The sequence below is a fragment of the Euwallacea fornicatus genome, chromosome 2, assembly GCF_040115645.1.
Source record: "Euwallacea fornicatus isolate EFF26 chromosome 2, ASM4011564v1, whole genome shotgun sequence".
Lineage (NCBI taxonomy): Eukaryota > Metazoa > Arthropoda > Insecta > Coleoptera > Curculionidae > Euwallacea > Euwallacea fornicatus.
The window spans coordinates 767337-790943 of NC_089542.1; the positions used below are offsets into that span (position 1 = coordinate 767337).

A 23607-nucleotide genomic window follows, 5' to 3' on the forward strand; every position below is an offset into this window, starting at 1 on the left:
ACTGCCTGCAGGTTCCGTCACGGTAATTCCAAAATTCAACGCGGTACTACCGCGGAACTGTCGAAGTGCTGTGCCTGTCTTCAGCTAGAAGGAATTGAGCGGTTGATATTTGAAATTTAATGACGATTGTAGTGAATAATTAGTTAAATAATTGATATTCAAATGGTGGTGCGACCCCTGGGATATTTGATAGATTTTAAAATATTGTCGTAGCTTCGGAGGTTTGATGTCCCTCTTCGGGCGTGGCATGTTAGATTGTTAATATTTCTCTTTACGGAGAAACTAATGCTCAATTTTAGCGAAACTAGGACAGCTTAATTAGTGCGGAGAGGTACTGTAAAGGCATGCGAAATGGTACTGTGAAGTGAACAGGTTAAAAATATAATAATTAATGTCAACGTGTTTATATGTAAAATTCTTCCTTTCTGCCTAATAAGGCAGATCACAGCGGTGTCCTTTTCCTGTTGTCCTAACATAAAAATTCTACCTCCAGCGACGGTACCGTGCGGCACCTACATTTGTGCTAAATCGATGAAATATGAATGCGTTCTGTTGAATGCAAAAGTGTCACAAAGAGAGGGTGTCCCATGTAAAAATCGAAAGGTTGCGTTCACTCTCTATCAAGCCGGAAGTGAGATAACATTGATCAGTGGTCCTAATTTCACATTTCCATATGAAATAGTGAAATCGCCTTAAGTTTACCTACTTTTTGTTGTGACCCTATATGCATCGCGGGTGCGAAATACTTAATCATCCTCACGTCTGAAATCCCTCCGCGCTGTGCGCTTCGGGAATTAAACTTGATGTTCGGGTCATAATGAGACACTTCACAACCTTGTGCATGTGCAGATGTCGGCGTATACCGAGAGTACTATTATTTTTATTTAATAATTAAGTTGGATGGTGCAAACATGTTTTTTTATCCAGGACAGGCACAATCGGACTGTCACGAAATTACATTAATTTGTATGTTTTTTCTCTCTTTGGCTCTAGGCCGGAAAAATCAATTCGGCAGTTTTTGTCCATATTTTCGTTCTAGGGTGAAAAAGTGTCATTTACGACGCGTAAAGTGTAACATTGTACTGCGCAGTCAAACGTATAAAAAAAATAAGAATTGCTATTTAAATCGATGCCACCGTGACCAGGGCAGTAAAACGACTATTATTGGTATTGACGGGGAGCTTGACAATTTAGTGTCTTGATTAAATTTATCAGATACCCACCTGCAGAAAATCATATATGTGTAGTTAATTAATTATTGGCCCCACAAGGTCTCCTCAAGGCAAATATTCAAAATGCCGATAAGGTAACCATCTGGTGGCAGGTAGCAGGTCTAAATACTGGAATTTGGCATTTAAAGAATTTACATAGGATTTCAGGAATTTGGTTTCTTTGCTTGTTATCGTTGTTTTTCAGCATTCACGAGTCTAAGGTTCACCTAAATTATTTGGGGCACGCTTTATAAATTTATGGGATGTGAGAGCAGTAGTTCGTTAAAGATTGATGGGGGATCTCTCTAACGTTTCTTTGAATTTCGTAAGAGATTTTTGAGTCATTTGCGTGATCCTCCTGAGTAGCGCAGATTTTAATAGCGAAATTCAATTTAACGCATGTAAACCACCGTTCTTCTACATCCATCTTTAAGAGTGGAACTTGCCTTTCGCAATTATGGCTGGATCCGTTTTATACGGGGTAATTAAAAAGTACTGCGAAAAAGTTCAAATTGGAGAGATGTCCATTTGCGTGCAATGACAACGTTCAATCGTCGCCAGTTGTCCTAATTTCACTGAATCGATTAACGCTTCGAAAATCCCCGTGTTCAGTCGCAGATTTTTGGCAAGCTATATACAGATGGCCATCCCACGTCCATTTTTAGTCATTTTTTTATTAATGCTTTCCAAGTTTGGTCAAATGGGCATAGTTGATCAGTGTTAACCGCCTTGATTGCCCAAATGTGTGATTCTTCTTGCAATCAAATTGGAAAAAAAAAAAAAAACGTTTTCAGATTAGTGAAATGCGAAGTTCTTAATCAAGACTTGAAGTCTTTCGGTTCAGATCTCGGATACATAGCATGAACTTACGTTTTTTTTTTTTTAAAGAAAATCACACATTTTCTATTCAGTAAATAGGTTTACGAGATGCTTAACGTTCGAATAATTGCCGATTTTCGCCTTTTTCCGTATAATACAGAAGTTTTCTTATACATAAAAGCGTCAATGAATTCTGCATCAAATCCCGCCCAACTTTGGCCGTAAAATCGAAACGTCCTTAGAATTTCGAGACAGTCCCGCACATGGCTAAATCCACAGGGCGTTTCATTTCGAATTGTTACGCCGACATTGGTTCCAAATATGATTCGCGGCTCTGCGCCAGTTAGAGTAAACATTTTTCGGAAAAATCACTGTTTGAGTTCTTTATGGATGATTATACGTTTGATGTGATTCACACGCACTCACGTGAAAAATGGGCCTACAATTAAATTTCATAAAAATTATTCATGTTCGACGATAGATGCAAAAGCCATTTAACGTCAAAGCTGTGCGATAATCTTGCCCTCGGAGGGTACTTTTAACAAACAGAACATGATGTTCCATGGGTGCATCTAAAATTTGAGGGAGCTTTTTTTTCTTTATTCTACATAATTTTCGGCTAAACCGTCGCCCTGTGGGTATAAGGTTAATTAATCGGCTGGAAAAAAGAGCACTGGGAAGAAGTTGTTGTACTGATAGGCATGGTGGTGAATCTTAACGCTCACTAAGATCCAATTAACGTTCTTTAAACTTGATTTTGAGAAAAAAATTATATTCATATCTAAACAGGCGAGTTCAGGTTGTTTTTAGGTTGCTTTAGATATTCGTGAATTTGAGGCATTTCCTGTCTAGAAAATCTATAATTGGCGTGAGTGGAGGTACGCTTAATATGTCCCTTTTGGATTAGTTGCCCTCCTGCAATGGCCGGCGCTTAAATTGAACGTTATTTAATAAACTTCTAGATATTTAGATATACTACATAATCTTTGCAAACCAGATAAATAAACTACTCCAAAAATCGACTAGTATTGGTACCGTCAATGGAGACACGTGTACATGAACTATTGACTATTTTTAATAGGGCTTATCTGGGCTCAGATAAGGTACTGTAAATAAACCCACTGATCATTCTCAAGTGCGAGAGCACTAGATGAATCGTAATTAGTTCGGTGCGATACCAAATGGTTTGTACAAGGATGAAAAATATAGCTCGCATTTAGCGGTCGGGGAAAAAGCTTTTTTACACTCCTCATCGGCTAAAATAATTAAAGTTTTATAATTAGTTTTACACATACACGAGATATACTAATTTGTACACAAAAAGTCGGTTTTTATCACAAGAAAGTGATAAATACTTAATGAGGACATTTTTGTAATGTTCGATTGGTACTAGCTTTTCTCATGCTGTAGTTTTTGGCCGTCCAACTGGATTCCATCATTTATTTTTAGATTAGGCTAGTAATGAGGTTATCATGCACGTATCTCTCGTCTTCTTGATGTTGTAGAATGTTAAATTTGTTGGGAGTTCTGCCTGACTTAATTTGATTAAAACTCGTAAGAAAAAATAAGTCGACTATTTAGATATGGAAAGTGTCCTTCTGTAATTGGCTGGCATTTCGCTAGTCAAAGAAAGTAGGAATACTTCGTCGTTTTGCTTGAAGTCTTGTATGTTATTTAAATCAGCATGGTGAACGTCATTCGATTGGGGAGCCCAGGTTGCGCTCTCTCCAGAAAGTCTGGCAACTCAACGTTTTTCATGTCGAAGCGAACTCTATACAGGGTGTCTTGAACTGCAATTTCGAAAAATTTATCACGTACTATGTCAAGAGACATAGGCTTTTCTTTAGAATTTGCTCGATTAAATCTTGCAAATTGTTGGTAAAATCTGCAGGGTAGAGTGTTTTCGGGGCTCACTTCCCTCTTTCCTTCCCAACCTTTTTTGTCGGTGGTCACTGGCCATTACTTTCATAAAAATATTAATTCTCCATTATCGAATTTGCTTTGTCTCTTGCATTTTTCGCCTCTAAAACCGTTTTGAAGTATTTCAGAGAAAATAACATAGAAAATTCACACTTTTTTCTGTTAAAGTTCGTTTTGGTTCGAACTAACCCACACTAACATTAGTTGAAAATGGCGACTGCGCCCTGGTTATTTTTTACGTGCCCATAGTTTATTTTTACATATACAAGTGCGAACACCTAAGCTTGCGTTTAAGTGAATCAAATCTGTTGGGAACGATGATTTTGCTCTGCAACTATACGATCCGTACGAAACATGTGTAAATCACCTAAACTGATCAAATCTAGTTTTAAATAAGTTAAAACTGCGAAAGGTGCGTTAAAGTATTCTAAAACAATCAAATGTCTTAGATTTGGCAGGAATCATGGAAAGAATATGAAAATCAAGTAAATACGGCTTATTGCATCAAATTGAGCTTCGTGTAAGTTCAAACACGGAATATGTTATTTACATGAACACAAACTATCGAAGACGATATTTTCTTTGAAGCAATTCGATCAATGTGAAATGTATTTGCATAAATCGCCTAAATCGATCAAATCAAGCTTTAAATTACACAAAACAAAGGAAATTCTCGTTAGCTGGCTTCGTACGAGTTCAACGCGAAATGCGCTATGTACCTGCTTCGGTTCGAATTGTGTCCAAAATAGAGAGTGGCGATGTCCAAAATGAAACTTTAAGAGAAATTTCAAACTTACATGTCTAAATTTATCATAAATTATAATTTTTTATATAAAAAATGACAAGAACAGCCGGGATAGAATTAGAATCATACGAAAAGCTCCGTCACCTCAACTTTTGGGAGATGCTAACCAAAAACATATCATTCCCTGAAAATTGTTTACTGATTTTCCTTTATAATGTAGTTTCATCATTGTGGTCTTCCCGACGTCATTCGGGAAATCCGAAAATCGGTTGGTTCAGGTTAGCTGCTAACAGACATGTTTTTCCATATACACATGTGTACGTTCATACCTGTTATGTTGTCCACTGATGTACAGGCGGACATTTTTTTTAGCAACTAAATGAGCTTTTATATACATTTTTTGTTTAATTGATTGTGAATTTGCAGTTTGTTTTGTGTACGGAATCAATGGAATCGGACGTTTTTATGGACCCTTCAATGGACTTTCTATTCAGTTCTCTTCCGTCAAGAGCTCGCAAGTAGCGTTTTTCCTGACAAAAACGCCCACCAAATTCTAAATGCCCAACGGGAGAATCAATTCGAACATGAAAAAAACCCTTACATGCCAATTTGTTCAGCTATTTGATGTATTGTATGTGTCAAATTAAAGTGGCAATACAATTCGCTAGAGAACCGCATATCAGACAGAAAAACATAAATCGTTAATGTGTTGATAGTTCCAATCATTGCCCCTCTATTAGCCCCGTTTCGACTTAAAAAAGACATAATTTAGTGTTGTTTTCACTTAAACCTGTCGCTAAGTGCTGAGCTTAACTCCTTTTAATTAATATGTGCGCACCGGCAAGTAACTTATTTCGGGACACGCCGGTCGAAAAAACAGGCAATAAATCTTTCCTTGACTTTCAAGTGCAACTGTCCAAACAAAAAGCAGGAATTGTCATTCGTTTATACCCTGCTGCCTCCATTGCTGGATGTGTTAATTGTTTTTTTCTTTTGTTGTTCCAGGTAAGAACATCACCTACAACTCGAAAGGGTAACGTATATGTTAATCTGATAAGGATGACGTGTTACGACATGTCATTTGCGTCGTTTAAATACAGATTTTCATTAAAGTAATTCATTGCAAAAAGTCAACAAACGTACGCCTGCATGTGAATGTCCTCGTCAATGTCAAGTTCAATACGCATCGGTTCGATTTGTCTAGTGTGTTAGAGAGAGATAACGTCCGCATGCATGCATCTAAGCCACTAATATGATGACTGGTTTCTTCGGGAGGCGGTGCTGTAATAGCGTCCGGAAAAAAGGACAGATTCAAAAAATGAGAATTTGTAATTTTTTTTTTCTGAAAATTCTTAATTTGTGAGTCGCCTTGTATAATAATGAGGTTTCCATGACTCGTACGAACCCTCTGATGTAAACATGGAAAAAACGTAATTGAATACTAATTCGAAATAATTTAGTTTTTACCGAATAGACTATGATTCTTTAGAGAGTCGAGAAAAAGTCGACTCGTGTTTACAAGCATAAAGAAAGCCTTAGTTTATCGTAGTAACAAAAAATGAATATTATTCCATTAGTCTCCGGAAAACGCAAAGGTTTCGTTCTTTTTTTTTACTTTTTCGTCTACTTTTTTCAGATCGCCTTGTAAAGAGTATTCTATCGGCCTTAATTCGCTTTTTACGATTACCTGTAGATCATTAAAAATTACTTTCAGAATATGAAAAACGCATGAAAATTACGACTTTCAAATTCAAATGCTGTTTTTAAATGCTTTTAACTTTTTTCCTTGTGCGCATTGTAGAATAAATCTCATAACCATATAAGTGATTTTTAAGTAAAGTTACTTTACCGTACGCATTTGCGAATTGAAACTAACACTTTCCCGCGTGTAAATTAAAGTGGCAGGTATTTTTCAGTTTTAAACGTTTTAAGGGTTTTTAACATTGAGGTGAGTGCGGTAAAGCTTTTTGCCGCGCATATACGCGGGACTTGCAACGCATCGGACACTGAACCGGTGGGTGTAGAAGATGTCAAAACGATCAGATTTTTCATACGAGATTTGTTCCTTTTGACTACGATTGCTGCGACATTGGCCTCAGAACGTATCCTAAAACGTTCCCAAGAAGCTCTGCATTCTAGCAATAACTCTTACAGAAAATAACCAGATTTTATGCCTATTTTAATTATAACAAATGTAGCTCTGCTAGTTTCTTGGAAAGTTCAATTTTTTTTTTATTGTTGTCAGTTTTTCGGGTTTTTTTCGACTTTTCGTGATACGGATCAAAACCGATTTTATTCAAAAATAAAATAAAATTAGGTTCACTAAATATAAAAAAGAACTGCGTGTTATGATTCATTTTGCACAATTCGACAAAAAATACTTTGCATCCACGACACAACTTGCACACGCATGTAGTAAATAAACGATTTTTTTTACCGCATGCGACATGCATGCAGTAAATAAAATTTTATGCCAATGCGCTCCTGACAAGGAACTTTTTGGTAGATCTTTTATAGTACCGGGCCACGATAAAGTTCTTCAGATTAGACGAATTCTGCGAACTAGAAATAAAACGATGTCGCTTTATAGACTTTTTTCATTTCGCTCAATGCAAACTGTAACACACGCTTCTATTTATACGAAAAATCGTGAAAGCAAACCCTAAAAATAACTTTCAAAACGACTCCCATTTTCTCTTCGACATAAAAGTACTCTTCAGCGTGAGTCAAGTTCTTCTATATCCAATAATTTAATCTTAATTTTTATAATGATGCGTTTGTTATTAGTTCAGTTCCATAAGTCCTCCCAACAGTCGTCGAATGTGCAATTTTTTTAAGTGCTTCAGAGAAAATAAACCCATGCATTTAAATCCGGTGATCGCGGAGGCCAGTGTTGAAGGCAGTTGGTTTCACGATCTAACGATCGATTTTGAAACTGGATTTAAATTTCCAAAACATCCATGCGAAAGTGCGGGACTCACCGTGGTACACAAACCTCATTTCGCGGGGTAAATGTGAAGGCAAATCTTAAAGCGGTTTGGTATGAAACATAACCGGGCCAACCAAATAATGCCCAACAATGGTACGTACGTTTGAATACTGGTGGTGTTTTGGAGGGTTGGTTTTTATAGTATGTCGAGTTTCATTCGTGGCTGTTTCCGTGCGAAGGAACATTCTTCTGCAACAAAAATGATTGTGTGAAAAATCGATGTATTGATATTTTTAAAAATTACAAAAAAACCCTTTTTAGCTTTAGCGGTGAGAGTTCTTGAAGTTCTTAAAAACGGTGTAGATGCGGCAAGTTACGTCGTGTAATTCGATAGTCCATGGGCAGTGGTATACTAAATTGCTGTGATATTCTTTGGGTACTGGTTTAAACCGCCCTCCTCATTTCGTGCGCTAACTGCGTAAAAGCGACCTCCAGCGTCGCTTCAGCAAAGAGAACCCGTTTCCCGAGCACTTCGATCGAGATTCGCAAATGTTCAACGATTTGGAATACGTAATGAGATTACGAAATCTTCGGTATTCCTCTACACTTCTGCGGTAAAACCCCAGTACTAACAGCATATTGAGTTGCCCGTTAAACGAATATTTTCCGGTCAGATGCGAGCAGTCGATAATGAGGGCCATTAATGAACGATTTTGTGTGCATTAAAAGTATGCACTTGCCGACGTTCAAGTGGCAAAAAACAATTTAAAGATTTGATATTTTGCCATTCGACGTTTACTTTCGGTCACTCGTCGGAATAGTCTAAAAATACCACATTATGAGCATCAAATAAAGTACACCGTAAAAACCTGCAAAAGAAAGTACCAATTAAGTCAGAGCCGAGTAACCATCGGAAAGCAAAAAAGCCTGTTCTCAAAAATAAACAAGACAAGTATTAAAGTCACGCATGGGCAATGATGTAACTCATTACATCGATGAAAGCACTTCCCGCTAAATGTGATTACCTCGCTAATGGTTACAGATTTACACAATTGAAGTATTATTGACTTGGTCATGAATTACGCACGAAGTACGACGCATAGTATGGCGACTACCCCACCTGCGTCTGTTTATATAAATAGATTACGATTGGTATAAATAGATTCTTTAAAACAAAAATTAAGTAAGGTATAATTGAGCACATAAATAAGTCAATTTACGAAGTGGTGTACATTCCGACATCAAAATTGCAACAGTTGGAGGGGAGGGGGGGGGGAGTGCATACACACACACACACACACACACACACACACACGTGCCTGGATTGTTTAGACTGGAAACCTGCCTGTTTCCCTTGATAAGCGGTTGGTAATCCAATCCCACAGGATCAATTGCAGGACTTTGGGTACATTAGAGCCATGAAATGCCGATTGCGTGTGAACAACATGCACTTACTCTGTGATTGTTTTGGCGAGATCGATTAGGTTGCCTTCTAGGTTTTCAGGAATAAGTCACGTACAAGTTGGGGATCATTTGCCAGGTTTCCACGTAGTGTTAGACGATAGTGTTTTGCACAGTTTTGTATTACGCTAGTCAAGTTCCATTGCGATTAAAGAGAATTATCACAGCTCCGCCAAGGAAATGCGGGCGCTACTTAGACTAAGCTTCACGGTTCAAGCGTGCTCCCTGCCTCACGTAAACAACTCGAGAATGAGCTTTAATGCAATCATCGACAAATTGGTCCCGAAAGTGGTGCACCCATCAATTTATGGTTTTTTTACGTTTTTTTTTTTTTTTTCAATTTTATAATCGCGCAAGTCGCTTCCGTTCCAATGCGATGCGTCGGTTATACGGGGCGTTTGAAGCCTGGTAGTTTCATTTTGGAGGGCGATTAACCACCTCGAAAGGAACCTGCTCCGAGCCGCTCCATCGAGGGAGCATCAGATCGGGAGACCTTGGAAGCCGTGGAATAGTGCCACCACGGCAGGTCTATTAATTTTCAAAGGGCACCGTTCAAACTCTGGCGAACAAAACCGTTAAAGAGGGGTCAAAAAACCCGCAAAACTTGCTTTCGCCTTCTTAACTGAGTCGAAAACGAGAACTATGACAACTATGACGATTTAATAAAAATTGTCGACAATAATCACGAAGCCAAAACGTATAATTTTCGTAACACCTAGTCGCCGTGTGTCTTCAAACACATAAAATGCACTCAAAATCTGAAAGAAATATCAGGTCGAGATCATAAATTTTTTTGCCAATTTAGAGCAGCTCCATTCAAAAACAGGTTTGAGAGTCAGAAATATTTATTACGTCGGCAGATTTAGGTGGCCGCTAACGAAATAATATTCCCGTCAATTAACGATTTCATGCATTTTTCTGCAACGCCTCAGAAAGTCTCTCCTTTCAGCTGATACGTCCAATCAGAACGACGATGAAGATATTAACTTGATCCAACATTAGCTAGAAACGGCGTGTGATTCTTCACAGGTTTAATTTCTCCGAACAGTTCGAGTAGAACCGTAGAGGGTCTAGTTCCGATCCAATCTCTACAATACTGAGCTCACCGGGCTAGTTGTGTACCTTCGTTAACGTAACTGGAAAAAATCGAAATTGAATAATTCATTATTAACTTCAGAGAAATCGATGTAAACCTTACATCATTTAACAGCCGTTCCACTCAAATAACATCGATTTACCCCAGAAACAAGTCACCAAATCCAGGCCAAAAGTTATCTGCCCCAATTTCATCAAAATCCAGACAGCTATATAACCACCCTCGACTTTCATTGCGAGACAGGTTTTATGACCTCAGTTGGTCCAGGCATTTCGAACAAGGGTAAAACTCCTTTTAGACCAAAATTTTAGAATCAACGTTATTTCCCTAATAGAAACCTTCAATTAAGATTTCAGTGAGAGATGTGAAAGGTGCATCGGGAAAACAATTAGGTTCCTTTGGAGCCGTCAGTAGCGTCCTAATTTAATTTAATAGAACTTTGGTTTTATATGCATTCCAATCATACTATAGCAATAATATCCAGACATGCATGGTAATCCATAAAAATCAATTTTATTTCCTTGAGAAGTTTACGGCCGCAAATTTTAGAAGTCCGGACGTTTCGTCCCCGTCTCCGATACACCAGACTTCGGCATTAATCCAGAAAAACTCCCATAAAATATTGTAAGTTTCTGCACAATGCGCCGGCAATATAACTGGGCCATTAAAATGAGTTTTTAGTAGATCGACTTTTATAGACTTTTTACGATTTCCCATAGTTAGGGAATGGGGGCCGCTTTTCCAGAGATGACCGTCCAAGAGTGGATAACGGATCACTTTCATTTGAATGGAAAACGGAAATTCAGCTGCTTCGCTGGATATCCTGCACTCTCACTATTCAAACTAAACCGGGTACATGTTTTCAACCCGTTTTATTCAAAATTCCCTGATCTGTGTTGATAATAAAGAGTATATCTATTAATACCTCTTCCCATCCATGCGAGCATAGAATGTACATTTCCAGTTATGTAAATGCGTTTCTTGTCTTAAGGAAAATTCCCGTGTGGCTTAACACTCGGTCCGTTTTCCACAGGACTGATCCCAGTGTTAAGTAAGTGTTTTGTTTTGATGGTCATTCATAAGGTATGGATCACAGGAGATACTTAAAATATCCGTGACTCTACACATACACAAGTGAGAGAGTTTTCCATATAACTGACGCTTTTCACACACACATTTTCCGTAGGTGAAAAAACACGCCCCAGTGCCGTGCCTGACTCATAAAAATGTTCCCATCGTGTTTCGCATGTTTTACTGAGTAATTATATTATACAGTGAGGTAAAAATGGTGGAATAAATTTATTTCAAACGTAGACATTGTTATATTTTATATTGTTTTTTTGGAGTCTGTAGCTTAATTTATTCAAGTTTAGTTCCCCCAGACTTACTTTTATTTATTATTGTTATTGTCTAAAATTTGAAATTCGAAACTTTTTTTGACTGGAATATTCACTTGGTTAGTAATTGCCGTGTCATCCGGTGTATGACAAAACGTAGGGAAAACATCATTTATTTAAAACACTGCTCAACATGTAGGGTATTACACTGAGAACTGTAATAGACAAACGGTATACTGTGTCCAAGGTAAGGACTAATATGGCGATCTCGTTATCCTTAATAGGTACGGACCAAATTAAATGGGGGAAAAGTTGCATATTCAGTGGAGTAGATTATGGGGTCAACAGACGTAAAAAATTATTTTTTTACTTCTGAACTGTTTCGAAAAAATGTTCGTTTTTATTTTTATTTTCTGCCTAGCTATGTTAAGAAATGCAGACAGTAGGAGACAAAAACTGAAACAAAAAGGCTTCGACATGACTATTGATTTCATTCTATGACGATTCGTGGTCAGTTTTTTGCGGCTTTGAAGATAACTTTTTATTGCAAATTCATTGATGCATCGCACTTAATCATTTTGAAGTACAGTAGAAGCGAATTTAACGACGACGAGGGGACCGAGCAAAAAGGGTCGTTCTATCCGATCGCCGTTATATCGGGACCTGTGTTTTTTTCTGATTAAAGACACATGAAAAAAAAAACAAAAATTTATTAAAAAAATTAAAAACTGTAACAGGTAAATAATAGAACGTGAATAATTTAACTCTTCCGCCTTAACGTGGGTCTCTGAGACCGAGCACCTGCCTGATGAGGAATAGGGCAACTATTGTGTCATGCAAGTTAAACTACGGTTATAGTCAAAGCAATAACAAAAGAACAAAGTAAGGAGGAGTGCAAAATAGGAAAAAACAACTTAAAATTCAGCAGAAACAATTTTTTGGATATTTGAGTGGCCACTCGAGCTGCCCGTGGCAGTCACAACGGGCGTATTGTATGTGCCCTAAACGCATAAGTTTATGGTATTTTGTTCGAGAGTATTTGGTGAAGATAAATAAACAGCCATAGATACATTTTCCAAATTCATAAGTCTAGTTAATAAATATTGCTTTAACGCTGGTGTCACAGACCGGAACTGCATCTAATGTTAAAAAACCGCACGTGTACAGTAAACGCATGATTACAGCTGATGAAGCTACTAATGAGGTCGAGGTTATAATTGGAAGCGCTTCAAAACTATTTAATATAATTTGCCCTGTCGGCCTCAGAGGCTGGGCTTTGAGGAGGAAATGCTAATACAACTTCTAACTTATTTATATTTAGGTATTAATGGTAAAAACCTATTATTTATTGAAACATTCTGTAGTTTTCGTCTGTTTTTTGCGGCGCAAGTTAAAACAAGTCAGTTCAATATTTGTCCCGATTACAGGCAGAAGCCTTTTGTCACTGGAATAAGTGCATGGCGCAACAGTGTTCAGAGTTGTGGAGGCTGCAGAGCTGAGGAATTTGAGCGTCCAGTTTTCCGTCATTGGTACACTCACAGGTTTAGCACTAATTTTTCCACTCACAATGTTGTGCCTTTAGTGGAAGCGTTTAATGCGACTTTCTGAGAATTTATACTCCCCATTTTTGTCCTATTATTTCGTCAAACTGTCCCGTTTTTGCCTGCAGTACTGGACCGCTGATGGCCGATTCTCTACCTTGTTTTTTTTCCTTTTCAAACCGTTTTAACGATGCCCGATCAATGTTCTCACGATCTTAAATTTTTTCTTTGGCGACAAATTTTCATTGAACGCGTTCTCGATTTTTCTCGGTTGTCTTGAGCCGTCGAAGGAGTCGAACGCGCCAAGTGCAACCCATTTGCAATTCCATCGTCGCTTTCACCTGCTTCAAGTCTGGAAAACTTTTTGTGTTTCTTCGAGTGATTTTTTTAAAACCCAACACAATTACAATCACGCAAACGAGCTGGAACCACACAATATGAACACGGCTTTTAATTTATTATAGTTCTCGTTCGTAATTCAGGAATTTTCCCGATAATTCTTATTCTCTCTACACTTTTTCTCCACAAAAAATTTATTTCTTTGAGCCATTTACCGACGCAACACGCAAATCAAAATATCGACTACAAAAAACTCGGATGCTGCGGCCCGGATCGAGAGACCCCTCGGTGGCAGTTGCAACTGCCCGGCGTCGTTAAATGGCTCAAAGGAATTTATTATTATTTTTTTGTATTTACAGTAATTCCGATATGAAATCGACACTGGCAACGTTCAGTTAGAAGTTCCGCAAAAAGAGGTCGAAACTTGTGCTGGAAAAGAAGCGGTGTATCCGCAGCTTTACATAAAAATCGCGGACAACCACAACCATGCCCTAGAGCGTTGGACGGAAAGGTCGGAGATTTTTTTCTAAATTAAAAAATTTCACCAAAAAATGTCCTCTCTGCCTCAATGTGCGGCAACCACGCTTACCGTACGACAGCTCAAGAGCGCATCCTCATGACTGTATTTTCTTATAAAAAATCAGCGGAGCGTTTTTAAAGAACCCAAATCCCAAAGACCTTGATTTGATTTCGTTCATAGGACATGGTCACTCTCTACTCGAAGATACATGCAGTACTGCTACAGCAGCTTACTGCCCATAAACCTGTTCAAACTTCAGAGTGGTGTAGTACCTGCTTTTAACAAGAAGCTGAACCAATCTATATCATCTCGTTGGGTCGTAGCAGCAGTACCGTAACAAATTCATTGTCGAACGGAGACGAATTACTTGCAGTTTTATGGAATAAATTGAATTTTGGTTCGAATGAATGTAGTTGCGGGTGGTACCATTTTAAAAAGGTACCGTAAAAAAATTGGGCTGTTTCATATTTTGTTTTTCAATTCGTTTTCTTTTTCTTTTTAAATCTGTATTAAAGCACCTCGTTACCAACCGTCAACACGGTTGGCATAAGTGAGTGCTGTCTGACCCTGAACCGAAAAAAATTGGCATGTTTTTACTTATTCATCGTCCATAATTTTGGTTCTGCCTGAGCTACGAGAAACCGCTGGGGCTGGTTCGAAGGAAAAATGTTTGAGCTTTCTCATGTCCGTGTGAACCTGTTCCGATAAGGGGGGCCGGAGCAGTGGCATAGAAAATTTCAAGTACATGAATTTCTTTCGGCTCTACCTCGATGCAGGTCGCAAACGAATCTTGGCGGATCGAGAACCCTCGGTAGAGTACTTCTGGTAGTTAAAATCGGTCCGATAGGGGAAACTATCGGATAGTGTCGAAGCTTGCAATAGTTTCCCCTTGCGCGGTTCGCGTCTAGCTGGAACAGTTTCGCTGTTCCTAATGCCTTAACGGTTTTGCAGTACCGAACAGGAAAGTATGAATCTCCAAGTTGGGAAACTTAGGAAATCCCTCTTCGAGGCCAACCCGTGACTCGCGCTCACATACGTTTGAGCTATGCGATCACGTAATGCGTTTGGCCCTATAAAAATGTTTACGAGATTTCGTTAGGGATGGATCATTTGTTTGTCGTAGCTCAAAATTTCCTGAAAATTACTCTATTGTGGAGTTGGGGGGAAAAATTCGCCGAGTTTTGCGATTTCCCAAACTGTTTTGAAACGGATTCAATGACGTAAATCAGGATCATTTCATTTATTCTTTAGCACAGTAATCGGGACGCCGCTTTGTTTTTCTCGGCATTAATGGGTTGAGCACTTACAAATCCGAAACGAGAATTTATTTGCGATACTAATAATAGTAGGTATTTTTGAATTTGTAATTTTAGCTTCGTTTCATAGAATTTGATTGCACAAACCATCCTCCAATTTGTTAGTTGCAGCTGGATGAAACGAAAAAAACACTATTCGTAGCGCGTTAATTCTAGCGAAAATTTTATTATGAAATAGTTTATTTTACTCTCCTAAGAATCCCGACTCTCGTCTTCGGCAATGAGACTTTATTACTTCGGTTTTATTCAAATCGGAGGGGCATCTCTAGGGGAAGGCAGCCCTCCGAATGCAAAAAATAATAAAACTAAATGTGCGTGAACAAAACCACACTCATGCAGAAAACCAAATCATTGTGTCGCCTTTTTTATAGCACATCTTAAAATACATTTTTACGACATTTATACCTAAATACAACATAAATGCGGTTTAGATCCTGGCGTACAATGGAATGTTGCTTTTGTCACCATTGAAATGTCTTGAAATTTAAAACAAGCGACATGGTGACTTGAAGCTCTGCCAAATTTATACTGTTGTTAATTGTGTTAATTTTATTTTTGATAGCATCTTTGTGATATAAAGGCTGAAGTATTTATATTATACACTTCACACCGCACATGACATAATATATTACTTATTTGTTACGTTTCAAATGACTTATGGGGACGTACGTAGAAATTTTCGCGACCCTAAATTTTGAGGCCTACAGTCTCCTGACGCGTCATAAATTTTTTCAATGAAACACGACTACGTAATATATAATTCATTTGGCACGATTCGGAACAGCACGTGTCAAATTCGAGCGAACCAACGTTCAATTATCTTCCGTAAAGTTACTCTCGAATTTTCACCTTCAATCTCGATTTCATTACTCTATTAGAATTGGCATGATAACGTGCGAGCGACAGTGGCTTGGCTCCCCGAATCTCCAGATCTGTCGCCTCGTGACCTTAACAAAACATCGGCGAGAGTTCGCACAAAATTAGAATTCGGATACAATTTTAGGCAAGAATTTATTTATAGAGCCAAGTAACGAAACTCCGAAAACCGGATATTAAAACAGATGAACTTGAGGTGGTTAAGGTGGTACCAATATAGAAATTACGCAGGGCAGTACTGAATTTCAAGGAAAAAGGAAATTTAAAAAGTGATAACACTAAAGTACCTCGAAACGCCGCCACTAAAATTTAATTGTAAATTAAATTCCGAGCAAAGCAATCTCAATGCTTATGAAATGGAGACAATTACATATTGACGCACCTCAATGTCTTCAGATACCGCCATAATATCCAGTCCTCAACGTCCCGAGTAGCAATTTAGTTAATTATTTGCAATTACTATAAAATATGAAATTTTCAATTAGTCGAGGGTTCGATGTCGATATCTCCAATGGTTTCGTGATACTACCGGATAAGGACAGATCGGATACTGCTAAATACCAAGAAAATACTTAATAATCATTCTTCATCGGTCATAAAATTTAAGTATATATCAAGGTTCAATAATTATTCGATACCGTCTTGAAGCTCTATTTTTTATTCATGGAAATGACCATGACCATGATAATTTCCCTTAGTCGCACGTGTATTGCTAATTTTAAGCAAAAACACGAAGCATACTAGAAGTATGTAAAGGCAATTACTGGTTAGTAGTCAACATAAGCTTTCGTTAATAGCACCAGGGATTCGATTACATTTGCATTTATGTATAATTTGCGTCTGCACTAAAATTGTATGTGAAATATTCATATTAGCTTTGGTTACTTTGTTTCGAAGTCTAATAGAAGTAAACGGAAAATTACTAGTTATGCCACTTGTACCATTGTGCCAGTGTAACAACCAAAACTCACATACAATTTTAGTACCGGCGCAGTATACAGGGTGTTAATTAAGTACGTGCCGATATTTCAAGGGATGAATCTCTGACCGATTCCAATACAAAAAGTTTCTATTAACGTATGGTCGCAACGGCTCTATTTGAGAGATACAGAGTGTTTAAATTTTAATTTTAATTTGGTTTCCTGTGAATATTTCTGGACACAGATGAGACGATATTAAAAAGGTATTTTTTTTTAATTAAAACTAAATGTACCATAATGCCCTTAATACAAAAGTGACCTACAGTGTGGGACAAAAAAGTTAGCGACAATTTAAATGTGACGAAACCCTGTACGGGGCGCCCTCTATCAGTAATTAAAAAACTAAGATAACATTTGGGTTTTTGCATCATAAAAAACCCGCCAATATTGAATTTCATCCGATTGACTCATCTGTGCCCAAAAATATTCAAAGAAAACCAAATTTAAATTTAAACACTCTGTATCTCTTAAACGGTGCCGTTGCGACATTATGTTCATAGAAACTTTTTGTATCGGAATCGGTCAAAGATTCATCCCTTGAAATATCTGCACGTACTTAATTAACACCCTGTATAGTACATATGGCCAAAAAATACATACATGGTCCGCTTGCGTGGACCTCCTGGCGGACGAGGGTCTATTGGTCGAACCTTTTTGGTTGGTTGCACCGGGATATTGGTCTGATCAGAATTGACATCATTGGGCGGGATGATTTATCGGCGACGTTATGGAGTTCACGCTGTTGATTTCTACGATCGGCAATTAAAGATGCAGATCATCAAACAAATAAGCCTTAATCCAATTAAGAGTCCCTAGCAGTTTCACCTTCCACGCCATTTAGCGAATTCTGGAAATGTTTTGAGTGCTGGTACTAGTACCACATAGATTCTACGATATTCTGGTGGTGAGATATTCACCATTTTTGTAAACTGTCGGGAAATATTGGGTCGGAATTTATTTTCAGCACTGCCAGAAACCTCAGATCTGCACCAAGCACTAGCAAATTCGCTTAGGATATTTTGCCTGTGCCTGTAGAATAATGGTTAGTTATTTTCGAGTGCGGTTTTATTGTGTATGTGACACATACCACCTTGGCGAATATTACACATGATGCATGACAGGGGCCTATATGCGTTTTCCATTCTAGCAACAATGTATGTACTAACAATGCAAGTAACGTTAAGTAACATAATATTTACGTAACAATAAATTAAATCTTTTGTGGCTGCTTTGTGTGTTTCAAAGGTTACGCTACTATTAAAGCGAATATACAGGGTGTTAGTGTGATCCTCTTGCGCAATTTTATTAAAAATAAACATCTTTAACAAGAGTTTGGCACTGACCTGAACGTTTTGTTCGCAAACGCCCGATTGTCGGATTGCTATATTGTATAATAGATCTAGCGGCCGTTAAAAAAGAACACGATTACCCCACTAGAGCCTATAAATAATGTATTTAGACTAGGACAGCAACAAGAAGGCATTTACTAGGTCAAAGACCGTAATCCCTCTTGGCAGTACTGCTGTGACAAACATTTATAAGCTGTGAACAAAGTTAAATTAATTTTGCTCGTATCAGAATTTAAAGAATATTTAATTCCTATATTTACTCTTTAATTCGTATTAGTAGATTTCTTCCTATGTCGTGTAACAAACACTTTACCCTTATTGACTACTGAAAACGAACAACTTATTTTCACACTCATTGTACTTGTGTAAACTGTAGTACTACTGTAAGATAAGAAGGAATTTAAAAATAACATCTCAAATACACTCAAACCATAAGAATTCCTATCAAAGCGCCTTCTTATCTCAAAATTTATCATACGCACATCACCAGAATACCCCACATTCAATGACATTTCTGAAATTTCAAATATTGGTTCGGACTCTAGATGGCGCTTCAACATTCTCATTATATTTCAGTTATCCTCGCCCGATGGCGCTTGAAGACTTTGATGTGTCCGATCTTGGTCAACATAGAGCACCTCATTAGTTTCAGCAAAAAAGAAAAGTTTAAAATTGCTAACTCAGTAAACCAATAATTCCTGCATTTACTTTGCTAAGCAACTATTTATCTCCTCGCAGAAAGGAAATTCAATACCTACTTAAGTAGCAATTCTCACACAGAACATGCAATATGAAGCAATTTTAACGTCTAACCACTCAGATAAGGTTTATGGATAAGCCTCTCTTTGTCGTTATGGCAAAAATGTCACAGCTAATCGATTTTAATGACGACTGCAGTAAATTACGGCTATCAGTAAATAGCGATAAAATTTCCATATTCAAATTGTATATATTTGTTATAAACAAATAAACTAATGGGTCTCTTGCGAGACAGTTTACACCATTTCGAAGTGTAAACAAATATCTACAGTATTAATTATGTTTCTGTTTATTTAATCTGCGCATTCAATGTTGCACTTAATAAGGTCTGTGTAATTGGGTAAAAACATCATTAAACCATTCGTACTAAAATATATTAAAGATGCATATTCTGCTTGCCTATACAGTGGTGAGCAAAAGTATTGACGCAGCGTAGATTTTTTTAAACTAGCGCCTTATATCTCATAAATAAAAAGGATATTTACGATCATACGGATAATGCTGCGATCTTTGACTTCATTCTGTTACAAAGTTATATTTAAGACGCTAATGTAGAAAAGATTTTATTACAAACACAAGGACAACTCGTAATTTTACGGGGATAAACGTATTGGCAGAACGAAATAAACAAAGGTGCTAAAATAGAATAAATATTTTGTCGGTAGACCTTTCCTTTTTGTAACCTCCTAAAGCGGTCTTTACATAGAATAAATTAATTTTCGAGTAAATTATTCACTTAAAGATATTCTTCTTCACAAATTTCATTCTTGAAGCAGAATATCTTTAAAATTTTTTTATTCGGAAAATTGTGCTTTCTGATGCGTTTGCTAAGTCGTTCCATAAATTCTCGATCGGATTTATGTTTGGTGTCTGAGGGGGTGTGGACAATTTAGGGGAAACCTTGTTACCTATCCACTGCTTAACGACATAAGCCGTGTGCTGTGGATCATTATCTTGTTGGGAGTAGTAATTAGTAAGTATATTCAGCTTTTCAGCACTCTGTCGTAAATTATTCTGTAAAATGTTTAAATGAACCATTATATCCATGATTTCATCGATAAACGCCCAATTTCCACCTCCCGCAGCCACCCAACCCCAAACCAACACACTGTCTCCCCCATGCGTAACGGTTTACCTCAAATTTTCAACATCAGATTCAGTGCTTTGTTTTCTCCACACTAAAGACATTTCATCTGAATGAAAAATGTCTTTGTTTTCGTATGAAAAAATAACTTTTTCCTAAAACTTATTTGATTGATTTACATAATGATTTGCAAAATGTAACAGCTTTTGCTGGTTGATTTTGCTGATGTGTGGTTTTCTTCTAGCAATTCTAGCTCTATAACCGGCCGGCCTTATGCAACGCTTTTCTCACAGTTTTCGCAGAAACCTCTTTATCTTTATGATGTTCTATTATAGACGTAATTTCCGAAGCTGAAGTGTACGGATTTACCTTAATGTGTTTAATAATTTGTCTCTTATCTCTGACTGACAGCTTTGGTAGCCGACCGGATTGTGGGATATCTTGTCAACCACTACAGTTTTTAAATCGTTTGATCACACCACGAACCGTAAAACGACTTTTTTTCATTACATTTGCTATTTCGAAATACGATTTTTCGTCTCCACGTACATTAAGAATTATTTTTCGTTCGGACTTTGTGGCTTCGTTACCTTTACGCCCCATTTTATTACTAACAATAATCTACAATGCAGTGTCGTATTCAAACGAATGCCTTGCATTTGTTATTTACTGACGTAGACACAAACAACACTCGACAATTGTTTTTTTTTTTCATCCAGTCAAAAAGTTAGAAATAGTTAGAAAAAAATATCAAGAGATCCAATACTTTTGTCCGCCACTGTAGGTCTTGTTGGTATTGGGCGGTTATCAGGTTGTTATTTAATAGCTGCCGTAGCTATCCTCTATTATATCTCCTTAGCTTTAATTTATGGTTCTCCTGATATTGCGAAGTCTTAATTTTTTATGATAAACTCAAATTACCACTGGACCGGCAGTAATTTATGCAAGACGTTCCTTAGTCACGCTAATATTTCTGACTAGGTTTCTCAGCTTAAGAAAGTCTTGCGGGTATACGAACCTGAGAATCATCAATATAATACATCGATATTTAATTCAAAAATTAATTTTTACTGAGTAAGAGAATTGGTATCTTAAACCAAACTATGTTACGCCTCGTTCAAACTTTTTGGTAGTCGGGATATGGCATGCGATATGGTGTGCAACTCGCCGACTGTGTAACGAGTGTAACAACTGTAGCAAGAAATTTAATCTGGCCAGGACGTATTATGTTCATATGAACTGTTCGCCATAAAATTATTTGGTGAATCATACCGTGAAATTTTAGCGTGGCCTTCAGGAACACCCTGTAGAGCACAATGATTGCGAAGTAATTAAGCAATTTATTGCCTTGTGCCTTAAGTTCCTGTATTGTTTAGACTGAGTCTAAGCGATACAACCAACTACAGTTAATTAATTGCCTTAATTGAGACATTGGTGAATGTGATGAAAGTTAAAGATCCTTCTTATGTAAAACCGACCTTCTTCGGTAATAGGCAAAATCTACGTGAGTGGATTCATTAAATACGCGAAGTAAACACTTTTAAGAAGATTGGATTATGATATGCTTTTTACATTCTAATTCGTCTAATTTATAGCGCGGATGTGAAGAAATTTTCAATGAGAAAACTACGCGAAGCTGTAACAAATATGGCTAAAAATTCTTTAACTTTTACGATCAATTATTCCAGGATCACTGCCACTGCTCCACGTGAGGCAAGAATTTCCTTCAAAAAGTAGTAAAATCCCTAAAGCGATAACGTTTTTATTTAATTTCTCGTTCCCGTGCACCTTTGCCACAAAGTTTTATGCCCGAGAATGCCCGAATTTCCTCACGCGCCAAGAATCCCAAACTTTACGATATTCCTCGCATAAAACCTACTTTATACAATATTGTTTCAATAAACACCTCCTCCGAGCTTACACATGCAAATTGCTCTTCAGTCCTAGGGTTTAGACAATAGAGCAACTGGCTATGCATAGAGCGTGAAAAGATGAAGGCGAGAAGATAAAAACATAAAAATAACGGCTGGCTTTTGTTTTTCGAGATGTAAAACTTGGAGGAGAAAACATAAAATGTTCACCTTAACTTGCTTGCTAAACCATTGCTTTAGACACGTCGCCCCTGCAGGATATCTGTTTTTGGAAGGAACTGGAATCTGACTACTGAGTAAATCAATCTAAAATTTAACCCTTTTCAATATAAGACTGTCAAAAATGTTCCTGTCTTGCTCAGAACATAACAACTATTTTACGGAACACTACAAACAGATATTTTTCATTGAAACTGCAAAACGAATTCTTGCCGTTGGTACATGCATTAATCAGTACTCTTCACGCGAATAGTACTACCAACATCATGTCGGCAGACGGAAAGGAACTCCCAATATCAACGTTTACACGCACTATACATATAGGGTGTCCGAGATAAGTTTTATTTAACTTGCTAGAAATGCTTGCTGACCAGTGTGCAACTTCGGCCATCATTAGCTTGAACTAATTTAGATACCCCGTATAAACTTTGTGAGAATTGATCAGAAAATGGCCTACTTACGGCCCCGGAAAACTTTCAAAATTAGTGTTTTTATATAATCCATGAGAGATTCTTCGTGAGTAGTACATAAAACGGTAGTTGAACCTATTCTAGATATTATGAGTAATTCTCGTAAAAGTTTTACAGGGCTGTAATTAACTAATTTCCGACCAGTTTTTTCGTAGTCTTTAAAAACACGTATGTACATTAGTTCCAGCTACGATACATATCGATGAAATTAAAGTAAACTTATTATTATTTAAATAAAGCAGGATAAATGGAGCATTGTATTATCTTCCCCATAAAAGGAAATCTAGTGTTTATTGTTTCAGTCTTCGTTAAAAACATTGTCTGAAGGCAATTAATAAATATGAGAGCAAATGATGAAATAAATCTATATTTTACTTGAAAACTTTCATTTTCGAAAATGATCTATTTTCTAACTCTGGTCAAAGGGAAAATGAAAATAATTAAAACCTTTTTTTTCATTTTCTGTATTTGTGATTATTTACATGCTCTGGTATTTGTCAATGTTTGATTTGTTTTGTATCCGTTCAAGTCTTATTCATGTTTACCAAATAAGGGACATATCGATGTTTACTAATTAATGTATAAGCAGTTTCTTTGATTTTACGCTTCTCCGATAATAATTCCTTGGTAATGATGCAAGCATCGTTTCATTTAATTCTGTGACCATTATCAAAGGCATGCTGGTATATAATTGGCCTATGAAATTCTCTATTTTTAAAGTAGTTTTAGTGTTCTCTAATACTCTTTTTATGGATCTAGGGGTTT

General features: G+C 37.2%; 1 protein-coding gene and 1 long non-coding RNA gene across 5 annotated transcripts in view; one reads left to right on the plus strand and one right to left on the minus strand.

Annotated features, from left to right (window-relative positions):
- LOC136349583 (protein doublesex-like) overlaps positions 1-23607 on the plus strand; it is an 89817-nt gene that overhangs the window by 34482 nt on the left and 31728 nt on the right. The window lies entirely within an intron of this gene.
- The window catches only part of LOC136349595 (uncharacterized), a 53028-nt gene that overhangs the window by 5311 nt on the left and 24110 nt on the right, over positions 1-23607 (minus strand). Inside the window, exon 3 of the long non-coding RNA XR_010733843.1 lies at positions 7786-7873. This is a non-coding gene — a long non-coding RNA (uncharacterized lncRNA). The remainder of the gene's footprint in view (positions 1-7785; positions 7874-23607) is intronic.